Source organism: Galeopterus variegatus, unplaced genomic scaffold (genome assembly GCF_000696425.1).
Source record: "Galeopterus variegatus unplaced genomic scaffold, G_variegatus-3.0.2 Scaffold1767, whole genome shotgun sequence".
NCBI lineage: Eukaryota > Metazoa > Chordata > Mammalia > Dermoptera > Cynocephalidae > Galeopterus > Galeopterus variegatus.
The window spans coordinates 250,793-272,125 of NW_007727878.1; the positions used below are offsets into that span (position 1 = coordinate 250,793).

At 39.7% G+C, this 21,333-nt stretch overlaps 1 protein-coding gene across 1 annotated transcript in view; it reads right to left on the reverse strand.

Moving 5' to 3' along the window:
- ATP8A2 (ATPase, aminophospholipid transporter, class I, type 8A, member 2) overlaps positions 1 to 21,333 on the reverse strand; it is a 244,691-nt gene that overhangs the window by 163,213 nt on the left and 60,145 nt on the right. The gene's annotated exons all lie outside the window — the stretch shown is intronic.

Consider the following 21,333-nt stretch of genomic DNA (forward strand, 5'->3'; position numbering starts at 1 on the left):
GCAACACCGAGGGTTGCGATCCCGTTGCCGGTCCCGGTCTGGTACGGGGGCAACACTGAGGGTTGCGGTCCATTGCCGGACACGAAAAAAGACAAAAAGGAAAAAAAAAAAAGAAGAAGCCTATAGTTCTAATTGATTAGGGAAGACTGACAAAAAACCAACTACAGAGCAAAGTGCCAAGAATATAACTAACGTCACATGACAAGAGAATAAAACAATTTTAGAGATGGGAAGGTCACAGGCACGGCTAAGAGAAGACATGGAGACAGCGAGGATGGAACGGACGAGGGGCCCGGAGGACAGACAGATACTCGCCTTAGAAAGGAGCAGATGTGGAAATATGGACTACAAAACACTGCTGCTTAAAATTCAGCTAAATGTGTATGATACAACAGGAATCCCAGGATTTTGACAGGCTTCAGAGTACCCCCTACAAATCACAGAACCCAGCAGTGTAAAATCATGACAGACTCAACCCATTACTATGGTAGAACCTAACTGAAAACACAGAACGGCCCCACTGTGGTCATCTGAGTTGAGATTAATCCCGGTACTGAAATTTTGCTGGGTCAGATTTTTCAAAATCAGTTTCTTGTCTCCACCAGACTATGTTTTTCGAGATGGGAATGTTCCCTGTGCTGCTCCGTGCACAACTGTACCCAGCATGACTCTCGGTACAAAGACGGATTCACAAAGTCCCAGTGGGATCCAATTCTGCCTCAATTCCATTGCTAAATAAAGCTTTCCTTTATAACAGCTTTTATGATCCCATTCCTAGTTCAAAAAACTCCTAAGCGTGCTGATTTTCAAAAGTTTGTTCACACTCTTAATCTTCCTTTTTTTTTTTTTCCTTTTTGTCTTTTTCCGTGTCCGGCAACGGATCGCAACCCTCGGTGTTGCGCCCGTACCGGCCCGTGACCGGCAACGGGATCGCAACCCTCGGTGTTGCGCCCGTACCGGCCCGTGACCGGCAACGGGATCGCAACCCTCGGTGTTGCGCCCGTACCGGCCCGTGACCGGCAACGGGATCGCAACCCTCGGTGTTGCGCCCGTACCGGCCCGTGACCGGCAACGGGATCGCAACCCTCGGTGTTGCGCCCGTACCGGCCCGTGACCGGCAACGGGATCGCAACCCTCGGTGTTGCGCCCGTACCGGCCCGTGACCGGCAACGGGATCGCAACCCTCGGTGTTGCGCCCGTACCGGCCCGTGACCGGCAACGGGATCGCAACCCTCGGTGTTGCGCCCGTACCGGCCCGTGACCGGCAACGGGATCGCAACCCTCGGTGTTGCGCCCGTACCGGCCCGTGACCGGCAACGGGATCGCAACCCTCGGTGTTGCGCCCGTACCGGCCCGTGACCGGCAACGGGATCGCAACCCTCGGTGTTGCGCCCGCCCCTCGCTCAGCCAGTGAGCGGGAACCGGTCTGTATGTGGGATCCGAACCCTCGGCGGGAGTGCCGCCGCGCTCCCAAGCGGCGCACTATCCAGTGCGCCACCGGGCCGGCCCTTACTCTTCCTTTTTATAATTAAAGAAAGCTTTAATTTAATTGTAAACTAACAATGGATAATTGTATATATTTATGGGTACAAAGTGATGTTATGATTTATGAATACAATGTGGGATAATTAAAACAAGATAATTAACATATCCATCAACTCAAGCACTTATTTTGTATAAACATTTACAAACCTTTGAAATGCACTCTCTTAGCAATTTTGCAAAGAATTCACTATATTCACCATGCTGTACAAAAAATCTCAAAAGAAAAAAACCAAAACAAGTTATTCATCCTAACTGGGACTTTAACCATCATCTCCCCACTCCCTCCACCCACCACCCTCTATAACCACCATTCTACTCAGGATTCAGCGCTCTCTCTCCTAATCACTCTTAATTTCAACTGTCCTCCCCGGAGGCCCCCAAGAGGCCTGGCTTTTCTCAGTGAAGACATATTGGTGAAGAACTAAGAACCAGAGGTTCTGTGTTCTGTGCTCAGGATATTCTTGACACCTACTCAAATGTTCCCATCCCTAAACCACAATTTCAATCCCACAGCCTCCCTACCATGGAGGTCCCAGCAATCAATACTTCAACCACACTTTCAGTGCAATGAGAACCAGGGTCACCATCTGCTTCAAACATATGTATAAATTGTTATAAGGGTTTTCACTTAACCTTCCCAAGACTGTGCTATAATTCTGAGTTCTCTTCTATTCAAGCCGTTGAGAGAACAGTCATAGGTATCTAGTGAGCACTTTATCTTATGGCTTAATCCACTTAATTTGCTGCCTTGTTGAAGGTGGTGTAGAGTAGTGATATTCCTACTGTCCTTCCCTTCATCACATCAACTAAAAACATCAAAAATATTTGGAAATAGAAAAGAAATAACCATTTTCAATAAAACCACGAGACAGCTTTAATTAAAACTACAAATGAGGGCTTCCGGTCAAGATGCAGAATGGATGGTCTCCGGAGTCACTCTCTCCTACAAATCAATCAATGTATAGCTATTAAAAAGCAACATCAGCCAAGCTGGGGCCACTAGAGCTCAAGGGAAGAGGAGAACAGACCTACGGAGCTCATGAAGGCAGAAGAAACCACGATGAGAGACAGAAAGGTCGCTCCCACCATTTCAAGCCCCATCCACTTCCAGACTGGCCCTGACAAGCAGGCTGGAAAAAGCTGCAGCTGTGCCCGCCCTTCAGATAAAGTTGCCTAGAGGTGGCAGGGGAGAAGACGGCCTTGGTGGTCCCCAAGCCAGCAAGACCACTAATAGGGTTCCCATGGACCCACATAGGAGTGAGGGGCCACAGACAACTGAAAAAAGGAGCCACTCAGAGGCTGGTCAGTCATTGCAAGGGACCAGTGCATGGTCCACCCCATGGGAAGTGTTTGGAGGTTGGGTGGTGGGAGAGATGGGCCCACCAGGGGAACACTGGGGCACAGCAAGGACAGCTGACCTGCCCTCCAGTCAGCACAGGACCACTCAATGGAGACTGGTCAGGAATGTAGAACTGCAGGGGATGTAGTTTGCTGAAAAGACTCAGCCCAGACCATTTTCCACACACCCAGGTATACCAGACCTCACAAGACCCGCAAGTGCTTACAAGGTCAACAATTAAAACCTGAGCTGCACAAAAAGGCTTCCCCAGGGAATCAGCAGCAAAGCAGCAATTTAGCTCAACCACAGGGCTCAAGTGCTGGTCCCCACAGGAAGTTCCCCTATTTTAGAAGTAAGCAAAGGACAACAAGTTAATTCCAGTGCAGAGTTTAAGTGGTGGGAACAGCAAATAATCCAACACAGAACTGAAAGAAAAAACAAAATACCCACAGATCAAAGTTTGATATTAACTAGTAAAGGTCTACCACCACCAAAGAACACCTATAAAACCTAGAAGGACCAGAAGCCCCCGGGGCTTCCAAGCCAGGGATAGGGGAGGACTGAGGGCCTCAACCACACTCCCCTGACACCCACAACCAGCCCAATGATGACCACTGAGCTGCCATAGGAAGCACCCCAGGCTCATGAGCTGGGGTAGTGGGGAGCTGAGGGCTTCAGCCACATGCCCTGTGACATCTGCATCCAGCCCAGCGATGACCCAGCTGCCACTGGAAGCCCCCTGGTCTCCCCTGCAGGAATGAGGCAGGGGCCGTGGGCCTCGATCATGCCCCCGCTTTCCACTTTTCCCACCCTACTTCTCTCTCCTTTCCCTTCTCCTTCTTCCCCCCACTGCTCCTCAACAACACCTAAGAATGGCACATGAGGCCAGGGGGGAAGCTGAACCCAGCTGCAACCAGGTAAAGAGCACACCAAAAACACCATTTTCACATGGGTAGCCCTCCACAGCCACCACAACTGCCATGGCTGCTGCAAAAGCAGCTGGTCTCTATAGCAGCAGCCACAGCCACCATGCAGATGGCACGCCAGACTAAACTGCATTGACACAAGGCAAGGCACCAGCAGAGATTAAAAAAAAAAAAAAAATGAAGAGGTCCTCTCTCTCCACAAAGCACACTCCAGAGAAATAGAAGAAGCATGTGATTTACAATAATAGGGGAGGACTTGATCACACCTGTCTCAGTACTGGACAGATCATCTAGGTAACAAACCAACAGAGCAACAGTTAATCTGTCAGGTGGAGAGAACAAATCGATGGTTATTAGAGGGGAGAGAGAGAAGAGGAGAAATTGGATAAGGGGCATAAAGAATAAGTATGATTTGTAACAATGAATACGCTAATAAAAATAAATTTAAAAAACTACAAATGACATAGATTAGATGCTGATAAATGTGACAAGATTAATTAGATTATATCAAGGGAAAATGGCAAAAGCAGACAAAACCTACAGATTAAAACAGAGTAAAAGTAATCCAAGAAATAGGTGAAATGACTCTTATTTACAGCATAAAACATAGAGGTAGGGACTGTGGAGGTCACTGGATGAGATTCAACACAGCAGGCAAACTGAAGTTGCAGGGCAATGTATGCCCATGTGCCTATTTTTCTTGTCTTTTTCAAGAATCAAGTAGGGAGAACAGCAGGGTGCAGGAGGAAGTATACGTGGCAATCAACTTGTCCAGCAGAAGACCTATAACATACAGAAATTCCCTGCAAGGCACACAGGCCTCCTCTTCCAAGGGGAGGAAAGACTAGCATGGGAGGTGCTTATCACTGTAAAGTGACAGGTGACCAGTGGAGAGGAGACAGAATTTGATTGGAAAGTGCTCTGAGCCAACTTGGAAGCCCCCCTCCCCTAGACATCTTCCAAACATAATACAGAAAAAATAAAAGACCATGACAAATGCTTATGAAATAATCTCTACAGAAGAACCAGGCCACGGGGCATAAGAAAGTTCTGAAATTCTTGGCAAGCCTAAAGGAGCTAAAGAAAATGTGGATTGTCTTTGAAACATGAGCTGAAATGTGATGTGTCAGATATCAAAGAAGAAGACAGATAGGAAAAGGTCAATGTTAGAGATTATAGCCACATAAAGGGAAATAAAAATCAGAACTGACAGTGCTGAACCCAGTCAGACACAGGTAGAGTGGGCTTGAGAAAACATTACTAAGCAAAGGACAAAAAGTTAACATTGATTTTAAGAGAAATTGATAGAGTTAGAAACCTTTAAAGATAATAACAAGAAAAAAAGTATACTTCAAAAAAATGAACGAGTAGAAAAAAATGTTCAAAGACCTAACAGAAGAAAAATTTCTGAAATTCTGGAACCTTAATCAGCCAATAGAGAGGGTGTCCTTTGTACTAGGAAATAAAACAAACAACAAATACAGAAAGATCAACACCCACATATCCTGCTGTAGGAATTAATGAGTTTTAAAATTATACAAGATCAATTCTTCAGTGTATTTGGGCAGAAGAAGCAATTAACTTACAAGGGGGAAAAAATGAAGCTGGCTTTCTATTTCTGTCTAGCAGCATGTTTGTAAGTCCTTAGGGAAATAAAGTGTAACAGGAATTTTAGCAAAAGATAGAAACCAAGGAAACATCAAAAGCTCAAAACATAACATAAAACGTGATGACAGAAGTAATATTAAATATGTGTTATATTAATAATAAAATCTTAAAACTCTCAGATGAATAAAAAAATAAAATCCAAAATATATGCTATGTACAAGAGAAACACATCAAAGAAACATGAAAAAGAAAGGCTACTCAAACAAGATCAATCTCAGTAAGATTCAAATTACAAGCCGGCATGATCAGGCCCCCCACCTGCCTTTGTGACAACACTGCCTCCGTCCTCTAAGCTACCATGACCTTCCATTGGTCCCTTACAATAACCAAGTGTGGATCCAACTTTATCATTTTATACCCAAATACCAGCAATCTGTCAATGGCATTTGTTTAATGAGTCATCTTTATCCTACTTTTTTGAAATGCCCTTTATCATATGATAAATTACCATAGTATTTAGAAAAAAAATTATATAGTATTCCAGTCTATATTCAATTACAAATAGCTTGAATATCTAAACATAAAGCACAAAACTCTGAAAGCATTAAAAGAAAATATGAAAAGTTTTTTTGTTGCATGTGAAAATAACTCTCTGTAAGACTAAATTTAGAAAGAGGAAAAAATTTGAAACAGAGGAATTTCTATATAGAAAAATATTAATAAAGTTGAAAGAAAATTGATGTCATACAACATTTCAAACATCTATCAAAACTAATTAATATATAAAGAGTTTTTACAAGTCAGGAAAAAAACAACACCCTAGAAGCTGATAGGAAAATGGGCAAAAAGCATAAAACATATGTAGTGTGATCACACATGGAAAAAGACACAAAAACATAGAAAATCTCATCTTCTATTAAACATACACACACACAGGGATATGATCTTTTATTTATCAGATGGGCAAAGAATTAAAAGTTTGATAACCTGGGGAAATAGCTACTCTAATACCTAGTTGGTAACATAGCACTGTGTATGAATGTTTAATGTACTTTTCCTTTGACCCAGTGACTCCACTTTTAGGAACATACTCTAAATTATACCTTATATCTGTAATCACACAGTATTCAACATGAAAATATAAGGGTGTGACATATTTGGAAAAAGAAAAAATTTGAACTTGCATATACACTGATAGCTGATGAAATAAATTATGGTTCATCCATATAATAAAATACTACGCAGACATGAAAAAGAGTAATATAAATCCATATACAATGTAATATTAAAATCTCACAGATACTTTATTAAAATGAAAAGGTCAAGGTTTATTTTGAATGGTCACGATAGTGCAGAAGAGATGTGTATACTTATCCATGCATAGCAACTTTCTGGAAGACATAGAAGACATCAATAATATTCACTATCTTTAGGTGGTAGAAGTTCTCTAGGGGGAAAGAGAGAGACTCACTTATAACTCTTCTACTGTTTTGAACTTTTTAAACATGTTCACATTTTATTTATATAACTGTTTGAAGGAGTAAATCTCAACCAGGGGCGATTTTGCCTCTGAGGAAACATTTGACAATGTCTAGAGATCTTTTTTATCATCACGACTCAGGAGAGGGTGTTACCGGCATTGAGTGGGTAGAGGCCAAAGACTGTACAGCACCCAGAAGAGCCCCTACAACAGAGAATTATCTTCCCCCAAATGTAAATAATGCTACTGTTGAGAAACCCTGGACTAAAGAAATAAGTGTATCGGGTCACCATGATAAAACATAGAAATGTTGTTTTAACAGATGTTTATGATAAGCAAAATAATGACATGTGACTGTTGCATGAAGCATGATCATGTTTGTATGCATGGGAGTGTGGGTTCTGAAAGCTCCTCTCCTTTTAAAATAACAACCCCTCTAGCCTGACTTCGCACTTAGAACTGTACACCTATTCTTGAGGCCAGAGTAGCACGGGAAGTGAATCCAGTACCTTTGCAACTTTAGACCCTGAAAACGGCAATAATCCTTATAAATTATTAATGAGAAATTATTTTAGAGACTGAGTGACTTTTGTATAACCAAGACACCCAAGTTGTTGAAAATATACAATAAGGGGGAAAAAAACTCTAAGAAATCTATAGCATCTCCTCTGAATTGACCTTGTTGACACTGACATTGTTCCAAGCAATCCTAAATCACAAAAAAATTTTTACTCTTCATTTCAGATTAATGTTGTTGGTTAGATGAATATTAGCAAATTTCCTTTAAGCAGCCAGGATTCTGATTTTGTCCAGGCTGGCACTGGGTTGGCCACGTTTTTTCAAAGACCTTTGATATGTTTGTACTAATTTTTATCAGTTGCAGGTGCTGCAGCTTTTTAAAAAGTATAAACAAGTTCGTTCTCAACATTTCCAGTTCAATCTCAATCTGTATTCAGATAATCCATCATTAGATGATCAGACCTGTTTATTTCATTGGAACTATTTATTTGGCAGAGACACAAAAAATTAAAACAAGCGAACGAAAAAACGAACAAAAAAGTACACTTCTTAATTTCAAAATCTGTGAGCTGGTTTTCTCTTACATTGTAAACACTCAAACTTGATTTTGTTTTGGCAAGATTTCCATAGGTGAAACGGAAAAAGTCTGAGAACGCGATGTATTTTTAAATATTTATACAAACGTACTTAGTTTTTATTTTATTTACTCATGAGATAGGTACACGACAGCTCTCTGACACACTATAAAATCAGACTTTCACACTACTGAGTCATATACAAATGTTAATTCATATACAAAAAAGCACCACCCAATTCCTAAACATTAATGTCATTTTTGGTGGGCCACAAGTGCCCAGCTGCATACACCAAAGAGCCCTCAATGCACACAGACGGCCTATCCCCCGTCTGATGTGCAGCTACTTGGATAGTGGCTTGCTTACGGCCACTAAATTGTACTCTTTTGGATTAATGGGGACAAAGATTCCTCTGCCTTTACTTTCTTGTTAATAGGAATGCTATTAAATGAATACAGTCAAAGCCCAGAGAGCCAGGTCCTGGCTGGACGGCTGCAGACTTGGTGAGTTGGTGGGAGGACCTGCCAACTGCTGCTGGCTTGCCAAGCTCCTGGGGTTTTTGGTTCTCAAATGTAGTGTTGTTAGGAGCAAACTGACCCAAACTTATTAAATGGCTTTTCCTTCTTGGAAAAAGATCCTTCTTTGCTTTAACTGCTGCCTGAGTGCCAAAAACGCAGTAACCGTCTTGGCTAATTGCACAGGCTCCTGTCTGGACGTCCCGCCACCACCGGACGGCTTTGGCGGGTTGTACCTGCCGCCGCTCTCAGGTTCTCAACTAACAGCCCACATACTTAACAGATGACTGCTCAGTTTGGGAAAGGATGCCCTGTTCCTCCATTTACTCTGTTATTCCAGGGTCCCTGGCAGAAGTCTGAAGTAAAAAGGGCCCTATGGAGAATAATTTTTAAAATTAGCCATATGGTCTCTCACTAAAGTGACAATAACATCATGGTCTACTAATTTGCACATCAGGTCTGAGCTGATTCACTTGCGTTAAAGATTATCTATTTACAAGTCAGAATGCTACAATCTTTTTTGAAATTTCACCTGGCCATATGTATTAAGATAAAAATCAAACACATATCTTGCCTAAAAAATCTATTTCTAGAAATCCACATCTCATAAGTAAAAGCACCAGTACATAAAAATATGTCTTCTTTTGCAGTATTGTTGGTAGTGGAAAACAAAACAAACTGCATAGGAAAAAGCCCTAAAGTTCTTTCGTAGGAGGTGATGGTAGCAAATCTATGAGGTATTATGCACCCATCTTTTAAAATGTTAAATCTGGATGGATGGAAATGAAGGAATGCCCAAGAAATAGTATGAGACTGACACAAGGAAAGGCAAAATAAATAAATAGATAAGTAGGTAGGTAGATATGAAGTCAAGGGGAAAAATCAGGGATGCTATTATAGAGCAATGGTTGTCAGAAATAATAATGACTGAAGAAATAGTAATAGTGGTAACAGTAGTAGTAGTAGCAGTAGAAGATATTCTGCAAACTCTCCCCTCCAGTATCTTTTGTCTAATAAATTACAGTATTGAGTAGCCAGAATGAAGTGGAGACCAGAGCAAAAATGGTAACAAATGGGCAGGGTCTCATCTAGAAAATCTCAGCATGGTTCTCTCTCACTGAGTCAGTGCTGGGCAGGTAAAATGCTAGCAGCAAAGACCACATACTCATAAAACTTCTAAGGACTTCTCAAGGCAAACAAGCAAACAAAAGAAAGTTACAGAATGAAGTGTATACAACCCATTTTTTGTAAAACCACAACAAAAATGCTCTGTGTTTATGAATGTTTGTATGAACGTGCAGGCAAGTATGGAAGGCTGCAGACCGTTCCCACTGACTGCCTGAGCAGAAATGAAGGCAGATGAGGGGAAGTTATTTTTTATTTATACATCACTATTATCATTACAACAAATAAGCATTATTTCAACTTTTATAAAAACCTGTAGAAGACAAGACCCTGCTGTTCTCTGTCACCGCTCCATGCTCACTTCTCTCTGAGCTTGTCACCTTCTGTCATTGTGTTGCACTGGTATCTGGCCAGATTACAACAATTCCACTCCCCACTGCACACCCAGGATCTAGTACAGTTCTGGGCACACAGTAGCTGCTCAATAAATGAATACATACAGAATATTAATATTTAACGTTAAAGAAAAGAGCCCACATAAAAGTGAGCACAGGACAGGTTAGTTTGAGCTCTTAATTGCTGCATGAGGATGGGCAACTTCCTTAACCTCCCCAAGCTTCATTTTTTTAAAAAACGTACAAATGGAAAGACAACCACACAAATTGTCGTTTCTGTTATTTTTGATGATGAAAGTTAACATGCATTTGTTGCTTACTCTACTCCAAGAACCCTGCAACACTCTAAATGTATTATCTCATTTAAACATCGTGACATGCCTAATGAAGAGGTGTTTTCCTCTTTTCACAAATGAGGAAATTGGGGCACAGAGAAGATAAAATATATTGTGGCTTATCCCAAATCAGTGTTGAACTGACTGCAGTTACTAATAGTAGGCTCCCGACATAACAAATATGTGATTTTTAAAACAGAACTAAAGCTAAGGCAATTTAGAATTAAACCAATATTTATGGCTACTAACTTACTATGCTGCTGATATTTTAAGATTATAACATGATCAAAACACATCACAACTATAAAAACATAAGCAGACCAAAAAAATAAGAAAACTTACCCAGATCTTCCTCCTCAAATGCCATGTTAAGAAAGCCAAAGGATCCTTTTTAGATTAGGGTTTTTAGATTGCTTTGAAAAGCAGGCTACAAAAATCTTCTTTATTTTGTACAACAAAATGCAATCACTCTAGTTTGAAATATTTTCCTGCAATGTTTTGAGCTAAAATATTGCAATCTTTTGCTCGTATGGTTGACACCGACCCAACAGAAAATCAAAAGCAAACTTCTTACTCTTTATTATCCAAATCCCTTGAATAAAACAACTTAAATTAATACCAATGGGACAATCTAGGTTATATTTTAAGGGACTGGAATTTGAATCTCAAAAGTATAAAATAAAATAGAAATTATTACATGCAAATAAATGCAGCAGATGATGTGCATATGTAAATTTTTTACTTTAATTTGGTATTTTTTTTCCATTAAGATCTCAAATGATTCAAGAAGTTGAATCTTACAGCTCAAAGTCACAGAAGTTAGTAAAGGGAAGTCTGGTAAACGTTTTAAAATTTTCTTTAATTACTAATTTCTCAACACTACAAAATGCCTGTTTCTGCAAAATTACATGCTTATACTATGGAACATGAGGTAAATACAAAATCACGTTTTCCCCCCATAAAAGATCATAATACCAACCAGATGGCATATGCACAATTAAATTGATTTTTAATAAGGAATTCTTGGCACAATAGAATGTAATCGCTCTAAATTGTATCAAGGACTACCTACGTTTTTTTATAGTTCAAGGCTTAGACTCTTCAGTCCAAATCCCATGCTGGCGTGCTAGGGAACCAAATAGCTCTCGAGACCAGTAAGGAAATAATGAGCCTTTCATCTGAAGGTCACCGGTTAGGATCTGCTATCGTTCATTAATGACACAGCTGTTTCCAACCTCCTGGTGTTGGAACAGTGGTGGGGGGTTTATTATGGAAGGGGTAGCAGAAATATGTATAAGATTATTCATTTATGGACAGGACCTTCGGCAAATATTCGAGAACATGTGTTTTATAACCAATAAAGTAATGCTCTTAACTTATTGACAGAAAGATTTAGTGCCTGGCTCCACAGATCAGCACTCAGAAGAGAGCAGCATTCTGATGCTACCCCTTCACCCCCACCAGCCGCAGCGAGCCTGCAGCCCGGGCACGGTGTTAACTTTCTCTGTGTCTTATTTTCCTATTCTGGAAAGTGGAGGAAAACGTCTGTCTACTCTCTCAGGGGAGGATTATGAGGGAAGAATTTTATTTTTATATATATATATATATATATATATATATATATATATATATATATATTCAGTTATTCAGCTATTTACTAAGACTCTGCTTCAAATTTTGCTCTATGTTATACATGGGTAGAAGTTACAGAGGTGAGTGAGACACCATCTTTATTCTTATGCAATTCGGTCTGCTTGGGGACAGGAATGGCATGTATCAGAGGTTTCAAGTTCTCCGGGAACACAGTAGAGGAAGAAACGGGTTCTGTCTGGAGGAGCAGCACTGTCTTTCTGAAGGTGGTGGGCACTTGGGTTGAGTCTTGGAGTATCAAATTCCACTCATTGATTGGGTGGGGGGAAAGGGGCATTTCAGGCAGGGAACAACTTGAAAGAATGTGCAGCAGGCGTGAATTGCCTAGTGGCTAGGACAAGATGCTGGATGAGACCCGGAAGGACACCAGACAGGTGTTTTCCAAATATGTGCATAGCTGTGCACATATTCCCTAAGAGAAATTTGAAGATCTGTGTGTCCATAAATCTTAAAAACTATCTCAACATTTTATTTATTTATTGTGGTAAAATATATACAATATAAAACTTACCATTTTAACCATTTTCAAGCGTGCAGTTCAGTGACATTAAGAACATTCACATGGTTGTGCAACCATCACCACCATCCACCTCCAGGACATTTTCATCTTGCCATACAGAATCCCTGTGCCCATTAAACAGCTCCCTACACCCCCTCTCCCTCCAGTCCCTGGTGACCGCTATCCTGTGCTCGGTCTCTATGATTTGGCTATTGTAGTTGCTGCATGTAAGCGGAGTCATACAATACTTGTTGTCTTCTGCCTAGCTTATATAACTTAGTATAAAGTTTTCTTTATCCATGTTATAGCATGTATCAGAATTTTACTCTTTTTAGAGGTTGAATAATATTCCATTTGTACACACCACACTTTGTTTATCCACTCATCCACAGATGGACATTTGGGTTGTTTTTACCTTTGAACTATTGTAAATAATGCTGCTATAAACATTGGTGTAAAAAATCTGTTCTAGTCCTTGCTTTCAATTCTTTTGGGTATATATGCAGAAGTGCAATTGCCAGATCATATGGCAATTATATGTTCAATGTTTTCAGAAACAGCCATACTGTTTTCCACAGCAGTTGCACCATTTCACTGTCCCACAGCAACATATGAGGGTTCCAATTCCTCTACGTGCTCAGCAACACTTGCTGTTTTCGATTCATTTATTTATTTGATAGCAGCCATTCTGATGGGTGTGAAGTGGTATCTCATTGTGGTTTTGATTTGCGTTTTTCAATGTTTAGTGATGTCGAGAATATCTTTCACATGTTTATTGGCCATTTGTACGTCTTCTTTGGAGAAATGGCCATTCGAGTCCTTTACCCATTTCTGAATTTGGTTTTTGTTGTTCTTTATATATTCTTAATATTAATCCATTATCAGATATATGACTTTCAAATATTTTCTCCCATTGCATAGATTGTCTTTTCATTCTGTTGACAGCATCCTTTGATAAACAAAAACGTTTAGTTTTAACTCCAATTTATCTATTTCTGCTTTTGTTGCCTGTGCTTTTAGTGTCACATCCAATAAATTGTTGCCAAATCCAATGCCATGAAATTTTTCCTCTGTTTTCTTCTAAGAGTTTTATTCTCTTACATCTTACATTTTGGTCTTTGATCCATTTTGAGTTAATTTTTATACATAGCATTAAGTAAGGGTCCAAAACTTCATTTTGTTGCATGTTTTCCCAGCATTATTTATTGAAAAGACTGTCTTTTCCCCATTGAATGGTCCTGATACCCTGTTCAAAATTATTTGACCATATATTTGAGAATTTATTTCTGGATTCTCTATTCTATTCCATTGATTTATATATCTGTCTTTATAGCAGTACCACACTGTTTTGATTACTGTAGTTTTGTAGTAAGTTTTAAAATCAGGAAATGTAAGTCCTTCAACTTTGTTTTTCCTTTTCAAAATTATTTTGGCTATTTGGCAGTCTACTGAGATTCCATATTAGAAATCTCATTTTAGGATAGACTTTTCTATTTTTGCAAAAAATATCATCAGGATTTTGACAGAGATTGCATTGAATCTATAGATAGCTTTGACCTCATATATTTTCAAGGTAACATCTAAAATATTTCGTAAGGTTAAGTAGCTGCAAAAGTTATCATTTCTGACATATTGTAAATATTGAAAGTTTAAAATAAATTTGCATGGAATTTTAATGTAGCCAGTAGATTTTAAACACCATAGACACCCATCACATCCCACTATATGAAAGACATGAACAAATACTTCTTGAAGTCTGAAATTTCATATCATCCCTTCATCTCAAATTTTTTTCCATTACACTTGAATAATATGGGTTATGCTAATTTAATGTATTTTTGTTTGAATGTCTTTTATTGGCCACCCTATCATACTTCACAAAAATAGTGAATGGAAATTAAAATTTTCTTTTAATTTCCTGTGGCTATACGGCTATCCAGATTGAGTTTTCATTATAATTATTAACTATATACAACTGATAAAAAAGAACACATTTTGATAATTATTAAATAAAAATTTTGTTGGAAACGCATCTTTTTTTTTTTTTTTTAAAGCCAATCAAATTTAGTAGAGGGAGGACATGCATCTCTTAATGAGATGATGGACTTGCGTCCTCCCTGGCCTTCTAGTTCATGTAACTGTGGGAGAACACTGTCTACTGCTAGACGAGGACAGGGTTTTGCATCAGTTCTGTCCCTGTTGTTCATTCTGTAGACCTGAGCAATTGAGTTCCCACAATAAATGAGAGTGTAAAGTTTTGTTAGAGCAAGATCCATCAGTACTTTGGGCTTCTGAACCATGTGCCAAAAATAATACGGTGCTCTAATGGTAAAGTTATTTGAAATCATCTATCTGCTGACATAGTGATTAGGTCATTTTAAAAGTTTAATGAAAGCAAAGAAACAAAAACCACTGACTTGCAAAAGTATGTGTTAATTAGTCATGAGAATCATATACTTTCTTAACTTCAGGGCAGTGTACCTAGTAGCTGTACCAAGAAGTTTTAAATGACTTCTAATCATCCCTGCTACATTCTCATTTAGATGCACCTTTTTCACGTAATATGCTCAGGTTTGAGGAAAATAAAAATGTCATTTATAACACCCCTTTGCTACTCTGTTACCGTTTGATGGAATAGTTCTCTCTTATCGCCCAGGGCTACCTTGCTGACACTGCATTCTCAGTGAATAAGGCTCTCTGGAGTGTATACCACGGTCATTCTGTATCACATGCTTGAAGGATTCTTCTAAACCCTAAAGCTGCAGATTTAGCTCATTCAAATTTTGGAAAACTTCTGCCAAACCCTAAGTGGCAACACCTGTCTTTACTTTTTAACCAATCATTTAAGTCAGAAAAAAAAAATGCGATTTCACATTTTCCACTAAAATACACAGGTTACTACACATCCCATAATGACCACTTTGCCTCTGAGCCTCCATTCGCAGGTACAGATCAATGGCACGAGCACAGCCAGGTGTCCGACCAACGCTCTCCGAGCTCTCCCTGAGGAGCAAACTGTCGCTGACCTTGTGCACGGGGAAGAGGTGCTGGTTTTTATTCCCTACCTGTTGTCTTGTTGGTTTGTGACCTTGAGAATTTTGTACCAGAGAGCCAGCCCCACAGCAAGATTGTGAAGAGGTGAGATGTATTCCTTCCTCTTGTAGAGTGGGAACTGCTGACTGTGGAGAGGAAGGTGGGAAAGACGAAGGTGGAGAGCCCAGAGCACCCTGGAGGTGAACCACTAGGAATGGGCTCTCATGAGAAGCTCATCAGCCCCCAGCAACCCTGTCGGCTCTAGAATCTGCTTCCTCAAAGCAACTGGGAGCCCAGGGCAACTACATTTAGGCAGAGCCATGGCACAACCCTATTGACCTTTCTGGAAGTTTACCCAATAGAAAAATGTAGGAGGCAGACTCGAGGATGGTGAGAGGCAGGAATCCCAGTTGCAATTAGTCGTGAAGAGAGATCCTGAGAGGACCTGACTGATGGAACTAATAGGGGGTGGCAGCAAAGGATGACTCTGACAGTCTTCTGAAGGGGGACTGGAGAGATAGAGGTAAAGCTCGGGTGGGGAGAGGCCTCGTGAAAGAGGAGTTTACCTGGGGGCACGTTCAATGTGCAGGACCTGTGCGCTCTCCACAAAGAAATTCAAAGTGCAAGGCTGATGCTCGGGGGAGTTTCAGGTAAGAAAGATGTCTGTAACATTAGCTAATAGGCAAGCAGCCTGGGCAAGGGGGCGAGAAGACGTCCAGGGTGGGCCTCTGGGTGACAGTGACATTTACAGGTCAAGGGCCAGAGACTGAAGCAAAGAAAGGGAACTTTGCAGTAAACTTTATAAATGGTACTTAAACTTTATAGCTCATTTCTTTTAACCCTAAGTAAATGTTTATTCATGGGCAGAGCCTTCCACTTGTCCTGGCCCAGGACAAGGTCACACAGCCACAGCCGGAACAATCACTGAGAATGGCTGGGGGAAGGAGGTCATAGAGGAGGTCAAGTGGGCCCAAGAAGCCTGCCTGTGCCGCCGGACCAAACACCACATGAGACAAGAAAGCTAAATCTCTGCCATGTATTGTAAACACACCCACTTGCTCTGCCCTTTGTCACAGCTGTCACACCCCGTGTCCCAGCTATCAGTTTCTGGCACTTAGATGTGGCAGCTTCTTCAAAGGTCCCAAATTGGGAGCTGCTTCATTAGGCTTAGCTCTCAGATCTCTGGAAGAATTAAAATGGAGAGATCCTCAGGAGCATCCCTCCTCTGGATCAACACCACGTATCTGTCCCACGCCTTAAAAAGGTGTCACTGTGGGGCGGACTGACGCTGGGGAATCCACTGTCGAGCTTCACAGAGAAAGCCATACCGTTCTTCAACACCTTCTCCTTTCTCTTTCCCTCTTTTCTTTGCTCTCAGCTTTCATTTTCAGAAGGAACAGGTAAAAATAAATAATAATAGTAAATAAATTAATTAATTCCTGGCAACCAAGCTACTATAATGGCTGTTTTATTGCCTTATGCTTAATTATGGCATTATTAATATTTGGAAAATAATATAATTTATTTAAAATAATTTTAAGGGATTGATAGCAACTTGTCTATTTTAAATGTATATATTTATGATTTCAGAATAACAGCTTAACAACTAGCAGAAATATTTTTCAATCCTGTGGAAAGGCCTAAAACTACTAATATAGACAGGGTATCAGAGATTGCTGAAGGCACTAATTTCAGCATAGAGTGTGTTTTATGAGGAGTTAAAGTCTCAAAATATCCTTTCTTGATGCCGATTTTTGTATCTCAGACTTCTACTAAATAAACTAATATATAACTTAACCAAATGTATTGTCTTACACAATTAACCATGAACATCTGGGAAAAAAATCCAGACTTCACTCCACAAAAGGATTTCTTGATTACTATTTGATAGAGTTTGGATGTTACTGTCCCCCCAAAACTCGTGTGGAAATCTGATCCCCAATGTGGCAGTGTTGGGAGCTGTTTGGGTCACAAGGGCGGATCCCTCATGAATGGAGTAATGCTCTCCCTGGGGGGTGGGGTTAGTGAGTGAGTTCTCGCTCTACTAGTTCTCACGAGAGCTGGTTGTTTAAAAGACCCTGGCACCTCTCCTGTTTCTCTCTTGCTTCCTCTAGCCATGTGATCTGCTTGTACCTGCTGCTGCCTGCTGATGCAGCTGTCCCTGAATCGTGAGCCAAATAAACCTCTGTTCTTTACAAATTACCCAGTCTGAGGTATTCCTGTTATAGCAACACAAAACAGACTAACACACTATTCAAGTTTATATAAACATATATATTTATAATGATTGATACTTTTTACCTGCACAATGCAAAACCACTTTTCCCAATAGGATTGAAGGATCAGGCATAGTGCTTGTCATTATCTAGATGTGCTAAGAAATTTGTTCTCTTGTTACTTTTATGACTCTTGAAAAATCTTTCAGGAAAAGAAAATAAATATGATAAGCAATGGAAAAAGTTGTCACCTTTTATCGGGCCAAATCACTGTAAGCATATGTTAATTTTATTAGTATCTGAAATTTATTAACTATTCAGTATTACACTATTTGCATTATTAGATGAAAGTTAAATTATGTAATTAAGAAATAAAAGAGCTTATTAAACAGAGACTGGAAACACACATTGGGACATCTAAGAAGAGATTTCATAAACAAAAAAAGGGAACTAGATAAAACATCAATGAGGGAACAAAAGAAAACTTCAAATAAATTTTATTTCATATTCTCAAAGAGATAGAGAAGATATTATTCCATAAACTGAGATCAGAATGTTACTATAAAAGTAGGGGGAAAAGACATTTTAAAAGCACTTGGAATTAAAAACAAACAAAAAGATTGTTAAAAAAAATCCAAGCCTCAATAGAAGAGCTAGAGGATAAGTCAAGGAAATACCCAAAACAGTAAAACGGTAAGATAAAGAAATAAATCAAGTGAAAAATAATTTTTTTGAAATATAAATCCAGAAAGTTCAATCTATGACTAAGTTGTAGAAAGACAGAATGTAAAAATGGAAAGAATATTACCAAAAATTAATATAAGAAATTTCCCAAAGTAAAGAAAATCAGTCTTTAGGTTGAAAAGACCCATTAAGGAAAGGAGATCCACACAAACACACCATCTAACATAAAGAGAAGAGAGAAAAATGTTCCCAAGTCTAAATAAAAAGGACTGAGAATCAAAACTGCATTAAGATTCTCTTCATCCAACCAGAAAGAAGCTAAGGCCACAAAGCATTCTGAGAGAAAAAGAATTTCAGCCTAGAATTTTACACCTGGCCAATCTACCAATCAAATATAACCATAGAATAAAGATATTTTTGGTTATCCATCATCCCAGAAATGTACTGCCCAGGAACACGGGTGGAGAAACCAAGAGTAAAGAAGACCCCAGGACTCAGTGCCTCTTGGAGAAAACCAAAGAGATACAGAGTCTAGCAGCAGACGGAGGCCTGGGGACCGGGAGGCCAGGTGGAGACGGGAGGAGAAGGTGGATGGAAACCCAAGAAAACACATGCTGGAGTGGAACATCTGGAGAGTATTAAATGGATGTCGAACCCAGGGCAAGAGACAAGAGAAAGGCAATTAGAAACTACAGGAAAAACTAAAACCTGAACAAGAAAGAAAAAATAAGCAACACATACCTTTTGGCTCTACGTTGAACATTATTTACATAATTTTAAAGAGGCAAACATTGCTCCCTGAATTAATTAAAACCAGAGATGTAAAAACATTGCATGGGAGATGGAGGGGAGGTCAGGCAGTAGCATGAGAGGGAAATCCTCATCCATCGAAACCAGAAGTCAAAAGATAATGTCTAAAATGGACAGAGCACTACATAGCAGAACAAACACATTGCTTAGAGATGTGGAGGAAAATTCCAGAAGAAACATCTAAGAGTTTCCTTTGGGGTTTATGTCTAGAAGAGAAGTACAAGTGGGGGCAACTATGACCATTCTTAATGATATGTAAATATATATATACACACAATGTATATATACACACACATATATATAGACACACATATACTATGCCTCCAGGTACTATGATTTTTAAATAAACTACATGTTTTATTTTGATTTTAGAAATTTAATGTAATTGACTATATTTTCCTAAAGACATTATATAAATCATTGCCTACCAGGTACTGTTTTTCTTTTACACTGACATTTGGATTATATTTAGTACTTGTCTATTGCCAAAGTTATGCCACTGATATTGCCATGAATTTCACTGCCAAGTGCCTTGCACACACTAATTATCAATTTAAAATCATGTTATTACATCCCCCTCAGCATAACTTACATAGTTAAGAGGGAAAAAAAACAAAATAGGAAAACAGCTGCCTCTTAATGAAGAGGGTCCTTTAATACAGTTACAGCAATTGTTTTCTTTTAACAGAAGCAAATGACAAAAATTTTGTATAACTTTCTATTAAATTCATCCCTTAAGATCCTTAACTATAACACCATGGACAAAATTTACAGGGCAAGCTGAGTATGGATAAATTCAGAAACAGTTAAGAAGCCTCATTCAGAGAAAGTCTTTTCCCACAAAGGTCAATGTTGAATGAAGGTCACAGACTATCAGAGTTAAAGGAAAGCTGTTATGTCAATCACTTTTCTGGGCTTCAAAACCCAGTGTGTGTGTGCGGGACTGGTGGGGGGGGGGACTGAAGCAACTTTCTCCTTTACTGCATTCAAATGGTGGAAGTTGCCGTAAGTCGGATCCTCAGGAAGCAAGCAGTTGACAAGGTCCACTCTGTGGCAACACGTGAATTACGGTGTGACTCACATGCACATCTTCTCCGATGCCCGAGAGTTTTGACCTCTGGTTACAACACTTTACTGTCTGATCATTTATTGGACACATATTTATGGAGCAGCAACCATACTCTAGGTGCTGGAGATTTAGGGGAAAGATAGATAAGATCCTTGCCTCCGAGGTGATTATGGACCACGGGGGACAGAGGTAATACAGCAGTAAATGTACAAATAAGGCTATCACGGCTGTGAAGAACACACACGTGCTGGGTGCTGGAGGTAAGAACAACCAGCCTTGCAATGGGGAGCGGAGCACATGGGAGGAGCCCAGCTAGAGGAGGCAGAGCTTCCTCTGTTCGGGTAACAGTAAAGAGAGCAATACAGCTGGGGTAAAATAAGTAACCAGGAGAGAGTGGGCTGTGGTCCGAAAAGGCTGGGAAGTCGGCAGGGGCAGATCACGAAGGAGAAGGGAAGGATGGGGAAGACGGAGCAGCAAGCACAGGCTTTGAGATGAAGGAATCAACAGCCCTCTTCTGGACATGGTAAGTTTGAGTGGGCAAAACAATATAGACTTTCATTTTAAATAAGACACTTCATTTTTAAAAGCAGTATTTCGCTATCTGATCATTCTAAGCTAAAGCTATTTCATACATAAGCCAAGTCATTGTCAAAATCAAAAAGTTTAAAATATAGCGTGTAAATAGTCAACGGCATAAAAGATTTTTAAAAATTGCATGTGTTTTTCATGTCTAGCTCTTAAGTAGAACACAATCCTTCCTTCTGAGATTTGCATTCCTTAGATCAGAAAATCTCTCAGTTCTCTGAAAATATGGATTCCCATTTTGGTTCTTAAGTGATCTCTGTTTATAAGGTCACAGAGGTTTCTAAAAGTTAAGTTATGAGTATTATAGTGTAGGTACGTAATTTTAAAAAATCAGTTTAAGTAGAAATATGCTTCAAACAGATAAGTCAGGTATAAAAGAGACATCGATTTGAACCTGGGTTCAAAAACATTTGCATTTTGTTCAG